The sequence below is a fragment of the Myotis lucifugus genome, unplaced genomic scaffold, assembly GCF_000147115.1.
Source record: "Myotis lucifugus unplaced genomic scaffold, Myoluc2.0 scaffold_188, whole genome shotgun sequence".
In the NCBI taxonomy this organism is placed as follows: Eukaryota; Metazoa; Chordata; class Mammalia; order Chiroptera; family Vespertilionidae; genus Myotis; species Myotis lucifugus.
In genome coordinates this window covers 1058895-1068370 of record NW_005871236.1, presented here as the reverse complement: position 1 = coordinate 1068370, position 9476 = coordinate 1058895, and positions in this window count along the sequence as shown.

The window sequence follows — 9476 nt, the reverse complement described above, 5'->3', positions numbered from 1 at the left end:
CATAGTACACCCTGCATCAAGGATAATAAACAGTCACACATGCAGGAGTTATTATTAAATTAGAAAACAACCAATTTAAATTATTTTTTTCATATTGTATAAGCCATTGGTTATCTTGTACAAGTACTGGATATTATTTACAATGTTACTAGAGTCAGTATTGGTCAATTGATTCTTTGCTGTAAACTTTCAAATTACATACAGGATTCTTGGGCATTTGGCAAAACTTGAAACTTGTAATTTTCTTGAAAACCCATGTTTCGTGCATTTGCATTGCTTAAGTATTTTCTAGCATTTTGTAGAATCCTTAGGGATTATAGCCAATGTCAAATAACTGGCAAAATCCATTTAATTCTCTACCAAAACCACAAGGGATATATCTATATCCTAGAAATTCTAGGGAGTGCCTGAATTCATATGCTTTCCTGTAACATAGATACTATATATTTAATCATCAGAAAACATTGATGACATTATTTTAATGTATTAAAATATATATTTCTTGAGCTCTTTTACTTGTAATTTCAACATAGGCAAACTTCTGAGGCTGTGGGAAGAAATAATGCCATCTATTATTACTATCATGTACATGTAAGCACTACAGCAGATGTTGGAAACAACTTTCAAGGGCCTATAAGAAAAAGGGCTTTTCTGACGCTGTAGCTATATAACTGTAGTAATGAGTAAGTAGCATGCTATTTCTGCATTAAACTGTGGAAAAATTATGCTCAACTTTGGCTTCATAACCTCCCTTCTACTCCAAGATCAAACCTTTTGGTGATTCTACAGTTCACTTGAAAGTAATCAACTTGAGGACATGGAACTTACCTTTCTGGAATCTTTTGACACTCAACTGAAACTTCAGCCTGGGGTGTTTTGTAGTTCAGTTAACCAATGCAAACCTTATATAACTACTTTAATTTAGGAAAAGTTAGCTACTAATTTTCAAGTGAGAATTCTGAGGTAAGGAGCAAGAGTTGAGTTAGTTAACCCATGTAGTTACCAGATGGGAAATGAAGATATTGTTATTAATTTCTTAGTATTCAGTCTCACCTTTGAAACCTTGTTGGAGAGGGTGGTAATTATAGCATAATGTGTTTACCTTCTTGACATTAGAAGTCATTTTGGCACTGAATACTTCGGTGTCTCAAGGTAGGAATTTAACAAATATTACACAGTATACATTTAGAATATTAAGAATTTATTTTAAAACTTTTCATATTAAATAACTAATGTAAGGATTCACATTTAATAAATAGAAAACTACATAATGAAGTTTGAGGTTTTTGAAAATTAAAAAGATGTTCAATAAATTGAAACTAAAATTCGCAATAATTACAACTCATACATAATAGTTTTATTTTGTTATTTGTAAATTCTTAATCTAAACTTTTTTTAAAACCATGTTTGAATTTAAATTATTTAAATTTTATGTATTTCTAATCTTTAGAAGGCTTTAATTTGATTTTACTAAATGAGCCTGGTTATTTGCTATTTTTACCTTTTCTTTCAGAAATATTCTCTGAATTACTGTTGTAATCAAATTGTGATTTGTTGTTGGCAAATTCCTTTTATAGTATGAGATTCTTTCCAGTAAATGAAATGCAACTGGGAGAAAATAAGGTATTATTGTCAGGTACCAAATTAAAAGTTATTAAAAAAACTGTTATTAGTAGAACGCTATCAATGCTTTAGGCTATGTAATCTTTCTGGTAGATGTGTGTGTGTATATATATATAGTAACTGTACTTTTATTATTATAAACAAACAGTATCCCTTATTTAGACACCAAGACATTTAAACAGTGAGAATATGGTCCCCTCTGTTATTATTTAAATACTAGAGGCCCCGGTGCATGAAATTCGTGCACTCGGGGGGTGGTGTCACTCTGCCTGGCCTGCGCCCTCTTGCAGTCTGGGAGCCCTTGGGGGATGTCCGACTGACGGCTTAGGTGGGCCTAAGTCGTCATTTGGACATCCTTAGTGCTGCCGCGGAGGTGGGAGAGACTCCCGCCACTGCCACTGTACTCGCCAGCCTTGAGCCTGGCTTCTGGCTGAGCAGAGCTCCCCTTGTGGGAGCACACTGACCACAAGGGGGCAGTTCCTGCATTGAGCGTCTGCCCCCTGGCCTGGTGGTCAGTGCATGTCATAGCAACTTGTCATTCCGCTGTTTGGTCTATTTGCATATTAGCCTTTTATTATATAGGATGAACTAGGTAAATATCTCAAGAGTGGCTTTATGCTGTTGGTTTTCTTTTTGTTGTTGGGTTTCTTTCTATTTCTATTTCTTTCTTTTTTTTAAACTCTGGACATAATAAAATTCATTTTGGCCCAGTAAATGTACTTTGGTTCTGCACATATTTACTAATGTCTCCATATTCTTGGTTATTTACACCCATGCCCAGGCTTTGGGCTGGGCAAAAAGAACTGGAATAATTCTTACTTTTTATAGTTCCCCAAATCAACAATGATCTTTTATCCCCTCACCTCATGTTTAGAGGGGAGAAGAATAGAGATGATTAAGCAAATGGAGATGAAAATATAAATAAAGCTGAGGGTGGAAGGGGTGGGTGCTTTTGAAACTTCAAAATTTATAAATATAATAAAAGAAAAAGACTTTCCTCAATAAAAGCCCTCTGACCTTTTTGACATAGCATTATCTTCTCCCTATGCCTGCCTAAATTTCTTCTCCACTTCAAGACAGATTCCATTGGTACCACCAAAAGAAAATAGAAGAGAAAGTCCTAACATCTCACATTTCTAATGCAGATTTTAGTTGTTTTGATAAGATGCCTTCCCAACAAGGCAGTCCCAAGGCATGTCACAAAACAGCATCATTAGTTTAATTAGACCAGATGAAATGATTGACTGAATAAGTTTGTGTGTGTTTCTTCTCTTAAAGTAAAAATACCTTTTATATAAAACAAACAATTCTAAACTTCCTCAGTCCAAATGGATTCAGTTTTTGTTTTTTTTTACAAAACGGCTTTCTGAAACCATTTTTGTATAGTGGTTTTGACCAGCACATTCTACACCTTACTTTGCCCACTGCTACTTTGCTTTCTAAATGTTGATGAATGTGAATAATTTGTTAGTTATAAAAAAAAGAAGCATGTTTTTATAACAGGCTCAGAATATGGCCATAAATATGAAGATATGCTAGGATTTATATACAGTAGTTTCAGTCTTATCAACTTAGCATGAAAAATGTGCATTACAGTTTTAGAAAATAATTATTTCTCTAATATGTTGAGGGAAGCCCTATGGTGTGGTAAGAAAAAACAAAACAAACAAAAAGCACTGAAGTACTGCTTTGGAGAGCAGGCGGCATTAATTAATGCTAAAAGGGGTTTAAAGTGCTTAAATCCAGAGGCTTGGTTTTTAGTCTTAACTGACTATACGATTTTGAATAAATCATAATCTCTCTAGCCTCAGTTTCCTTGCCTGTAAATAAAGGGGAAAGTTCCTTATTAGATTTTCTTTTATTTTCAAGAATGTGTGATTTTATTTTAAATAGGTATATAGGTAGTTAATTCTGCTTGCATTCCCTACCTGTAAATCATTTTCTACCTATAAATCCTTTTCTGCCTGTATGGAGAAACATGTAGGCTGGTAGTGATGGAAGGACGAAGGGAAGTTAGGTGATCTGAGAAAGCAATGCATAATTTAATTTTTTTGCGGTGGTTGTCTTCGACCTAAGTAGATGTCACAATATATTATTGGGTCTATTTAATGATTCCATGAATGCAGTGTCCCCCAAATTCTCATTTGTCAGAACAAGTGACATATTTGCCTGTGGATGGTTTGATAAAAGAGTTGCTTTTAAGGGAGTGAAGCACAATGTGGTTACTATGGCTTTATTCCTCCCCACTGGCCACTAGATGTCCATGGTCTTACACAGGGTAAAGAGTTTACTTCTGAGTTTCTATTTGCCAAGCTATACTATATGTCTTTGGACATTTCTATGAACAAATAAAATTTGCAGAAACCATCAGGTAATAATTCTCTTCTAGACCGGCATGATGTGATATTCACAAAATGCAAAATGATTTGCTCCTTCTTTAACTGCTATTAATTCTAGTAGAGCTAGGAGAAGGCCAGTGTTAAAACTCTGGTTTTAATTTTCAAAATAGGGCCTTTTGCCTCTTTCTAATTTGTCCATTTAGAAAGGACCCTGAAGTGAATGTCAGCACCACAGTGCCACCTTGTGTCCCTGTTGCTGTGAGATTAACTGATGCCTGAGCCAATGAAAAGGAAAGAACAGGACATTTGCAAAAATTTGTCAAATTGTTTCAAGTTCTGATTTTGTAATAGCTGCACAAAAATCTATGTCTTAGTGTGTGTGGCAATTTTCACTATACAAGGAGAAGTTATGATGTATGCATTTTACTCCTCTCATGCCAGGGTATATTAAAAATACTTTAAAAATTCCAGGCACAAACAATTTAGAATTCGGGATGATGAAGGCCGGGATTGTTGGAGATATTCACTTAATTCTTATCACTTATAAAGCCTCAGTTCAATCATTTCAGATAGTGAAGGGCTCTTTCCTGCATATTCTCAGAGCAACTTTTATATACATACCTTGATACTACCACTTTTCACATTGTATTGCCATTGTTTATAAGCATATTGAGGATGGTGTCTGTGTCTTACTCATCCTTCTGCTTCCAGGACTTTCTATGGAATTTAGCCCAGAGGCATTCAAATGTTTGAGGTTTGAGTAAATGATTATGTTGCTTGGTTTATAATGTCTCATTTGCTTTATTTTTATTTCTGAGTTTTAAATAAATTTAGAGTCCTTTCTCTTCAGAAAAACACCTTCTGATGTCACCTCCTTTCCAAGCATCCCTTTATAAATTTACTTTGTCTTATATTAAAACTAGCGGCTGCCTGCTGCTGGCTGGGACCTCTCTCCCTTCCCCTGGCCGGCCCCGCCCCTGGTTGAACTCCTGGACAAACTCCCTTCGAGGGGACGATTTGCATGGTGCGCTTTTATTATATAGGATCACTATTTCTGTTTTTGATTATGAAAACAAGTTTATTGCCATTTTACTAGTGCATTATTGTAGTTAACTTTGGGGTAAAGATACATCATTTCTAGTTCTAGTACTACAAGAAATATACTATGTTATCTTGGGTAAGATATTTAACCTTTCTAGCTTTGTTTCCCATGCATGAAATGAGCAGGCTGGACTAGTAAATCTTAAAGTACTTTTTGTTGTTATTGTTAATCCTCACTCAAGGATATTTTTTTCCATTCATTTTTAGAGAGAGGGAAGGAGGAGAGAGAGAGAAAGGAAGGGAGAGAGAGATGTGAGAGAGACATATCAATTGGTTGCCTCCTGCACACCCCCTGATCTGGGCTGGGGATGGAACCTACAACCTAGACTGGGAAATGAATCCACAACCAACTCTAACGACTGAGCCACACCAGGCAGGGCAATCTTAAAGTACTTTTGACTTTTTTTTTTTTTTTTTTTTTTTTTTTTAGGGATTGGGCACATGTTAATATTATTCTCGTTGTATATTTGTTTTAACAGTTTTTAAAGTACCATGATAACTGAAAAATAAATTGCTAGTTTTTGAAATTACTATTTGATACCCCATTTTTAGAGAAGGAAACTGAGGCACAGGTACTTTTCATATAGAGGACTGCACTACAAATGAACATGGTAAATAGTATTTTAACTGATGGGTATTCCAATTTCTTGTTTTTTTTTTGTTTGATGGTGGTTAATTGATCTCCACTTTACCTCTTTCCTTTAGCCATAAAATAAATAAATGACAACACATTTAAACAGTAAGATAAACTCATCTTTGGTATAGGACAATAGACAACTTGTAATTTAGAGATTCTAAATTTTCAATTACACTTAAAAATGAGTTCTAAGTATTAAATTTCAGATTTTTTTTGCATAGAATTCACATCTGGAGTTTTCAGTTCATATATTACCATCAAACACCACCAAATTACGTAAGCTTCTTAAACTCGGTTTTCCGATTTGCAGAAAAATGATAATAAATGTTACCCTTCTTGTCTACCTTGTGAGGGTTAAATGAGTTGATGTGTGTGGAATTTCTTTAAGATAGTAAAGCCCTATACTAATTTAATAGCATATTGTTATTACTGCTCTAGTTAAAGAAGGACTAGATAATAGAAGCCTCAGTCAAAGCAAAGCACACAGACACATTTACAAAACACTGAAATTCATAGCATTTCTTAGTTGGATGCTTCTCAGTGGTGATAGGTTCTCTGGAGATCACTTGATATGTTTGTCCAGTTTCCTATAGTTTTGGTTTAAAAAACTGTAATAATAATAATAATAATAATAATGTGTATGAGCCTAAAATTAGTATTTTATTTAAATTTCCCTTCATTCATAAATTCATTTTGACAGTGATAACTGTTAAAATAGAAGGTGATGAATTTAAAATAACAGAATATGAAGAAGTAAATTGTATATATCTTTAAAATTCTTTTTAAATTAATTTTTAAAAATTTATCTTTATTGTTGAAAGTATTACGGATGTTCCTTTCCCCCACCCCCATTGGCTCCCTCTGACCCTGTATCTGCCCCTTCCAAGTCTTTAATTTGTAGTATTGGACGCTAGTCCAGTAGTTCTTAAATTTTATTGTACTTAAAATTACCTAGGGAGTTTGTTACAATTCAGATTTCTGAGCTCCATCCCTAATATGTCCGGGGTTTTGGAACTCAGGCATCCTGAGTTCTAGTTGGTCTAAAACTGTAAGAAAATGCTACTTTTCTTGGCTGTTTTACATCATTATCAGCCAGGGGCTTTTAAAATGTAGGTTTGTAGGTCCTACTCCCAGATATCTTAAATCAAAATATTTAGACACATGTTGGAGCATCTATATTTTCAAAAACTACTGCATAAATTCTAATACTGCTCTTTTTTTTAGGGTATATTGCTAAAATACATTTCCTATAGCACCTGAATTCATTTTCATTATTCATATTATTTTTATTTTTTTAAAATATATTTTTACTAGAGGCCTGGTGCACAAATTCGTGCACTGGTGGGGGCCGGCTGGCCCGCCCTGATTAGGGGCTGGTGGGGGCCAGGCTGGCTGGAGGGAGGGGCCATGGGAGGTTGGCCACCAGCCCTGCCCCCTGATGGGGTGGCGGGGCTGATTGGGGGCAGGCCAGTGGGGGGAGGGGCTGTGGGAAGTTGGGGAGTGGGGTGATTGGGGCCCCAATTGGGTTGGTTGGCTGCTGCAGTGTTTGTCATAGTGATCAGTCGTTCCGGTTGTTCCGGTGTTCCGGACACTTGGCTTTTATATACCAGTATATAGATTGATTTCAGAGAGGAAGGGAGAGGGAGAGATAGAAACATCAATGATGAGAGAGAATCATTGATTGGCTGCCTCCTGCACGCCCCCCACGGGGGATCGAGCCTGCAACCTGGGCATGTGTTCTTGACTGGAATCGTACCTGGAATCCTTCAAGTCCATAGGCTGATGCTCTATCCACTGAGCCAAACCAGCTAGATCCATATTATTTTTAAATTAAACACAAACTCACTTTATATAGAAGGGCAAAATTGAAACTGCTATGTATGAAAAGTTTAGGCTTGCCCTAGCCCGTTTGGTCAGTGGGTAGAGAGTTGGCCCAAGGACTGAAGAGTCCTGGGTTTTGTCAAGGGCGTGTACCCCTATTGCAGGCTCAATCCCCAGCCCTGGTTGGGGTGCATGTGGGAGGCAACTAATCAATCAGTCTATCTCACATCGATATTTCTCTCTGTCTCTCCCCCTCCCTTCCACTCTCTCTCTCTAAAAAAAAAAAAAAAAATCAATGGAAAAATATCCTGGAGTGAGGATTAACAACAATAAAAGAAGAGTTTAGGCTTGAAAAACAGCAATTATCACTGTTACCCTATAAACCCCAAATTAAGGAAAAGAAAAGTTACTCAGCACCTTTTGATAATTGCTTAATTTAATCTTTATAAAAACTCTATTTTATCCCCTAGTTTTCTGCCTATGTTATAGAGCAAAAACAAAAAAACTGAAGCTCATAAAGTAAATTGCTAAGTTTACATAGCTGTTAAATGTTAAAGCCAGGATTCAGAGCCTCTACTCTTTCTATATTATATTATTTCCTCCCAAATTCAATAAAGCTTTACCAGGTTTCTATTATGTTAAATGGTAATGTCTAACTTTAAGGGCTTCAAAGTGCATTATTGAGATGGTATAATAATTATTCTTACACCAGTAAAATAAATTGAGAAATAATTTTTAGCTGGAGGTAGAATTCAAGTTTTGTGAGCAGTCAGAAGTGTTCTAAGTAGTAATCCTATATAATAAAGAGCTAGTATGCAAATTAACCCTCACACCCTCACAAGATGGCTGCCTACGACCAGGCCAGCAGGGGGGGTTAGTGAGGGATGACCAAATGACTGAACAAGCAGGCTGCGTGGGGCGACCAGGCCGGCAGGGGGGGCAGTTAGGGGCAACCAGGCCGTGGGGGGGGGTGCAGTTGGGGGTGACAAGGTCAGCAGGGGGGGCAATTGGGGGCGATTAGGCTGGCAGGGGAGCAGTTAGGGTCTATCAGGCTGGCACACAGAGGCAATCAGGTCGGTGGGGGGGGGGCAGTTAGTGGCAACCAGGCAGGCAGGCAGGTGCGCGATTAGGAGCCAGCGGTCCAGGACTGTGAGAGGGATGTCTGACTGCTGGTTTAGGCCTGGTCCCTGGGATCAGGCCTAAACTGGCAGTCGGACATCCCCCGAGGGGTCCTGGATTGGAGAGGGTGCAGGCTGGACTGAGGGGACCCCCCCCCCCCATGCACGAATTTTGTGCACCGGGCCTCTAGTAGTAATAATAATTATTGAACTGTTAAAGAACAATGTCTAATGGATCTTTTAATCCCTCCACCCCCACTCCTGTGCCTTTGCTGTGAGGTATTTCTTAGCCCAGTTTACAGATAAAGCCAGAAGTGGGAGAGTGACTTACCCAAGATTGCAGATTTAGTAAGTGGTACAACCAGAATTGAACTCTGGTTCAGTCTAACTTTGATAGCTTTGAACTAGTATATCTAATTTCTGACTGCACTTTATAGATATCCTCCAGAATCATTAGGCTGTTCCTCCATTTGATAAGTACAAGCCACTAAATACTAATTAAACTTTGTGGGATTTAAGTTCATTTCTTTTGTGGCGAACAAACTGGTTTGGCACATTGGATCAGTCTAGTAAGTTTTTTTGTCTTGTAAAGTTTGGCATTAAGATGAATAATGTCTTCGGGAAGTCACTTGACATGAACAATCTTTTGTTTATGTTTTTATTTGAGATTTGAAATTCTTTGATAGGATAGATTATGTGAATGAAAAATTTCAATCTTATGTATTATGACACATCATGAAACACAATTTCATGACATAGCCATTGTTATTGGTCTTAAAATAATTGATTTGCATATAAAATCCAATGACAGTATTAGTAGATTCAGTGCAGCAGTGC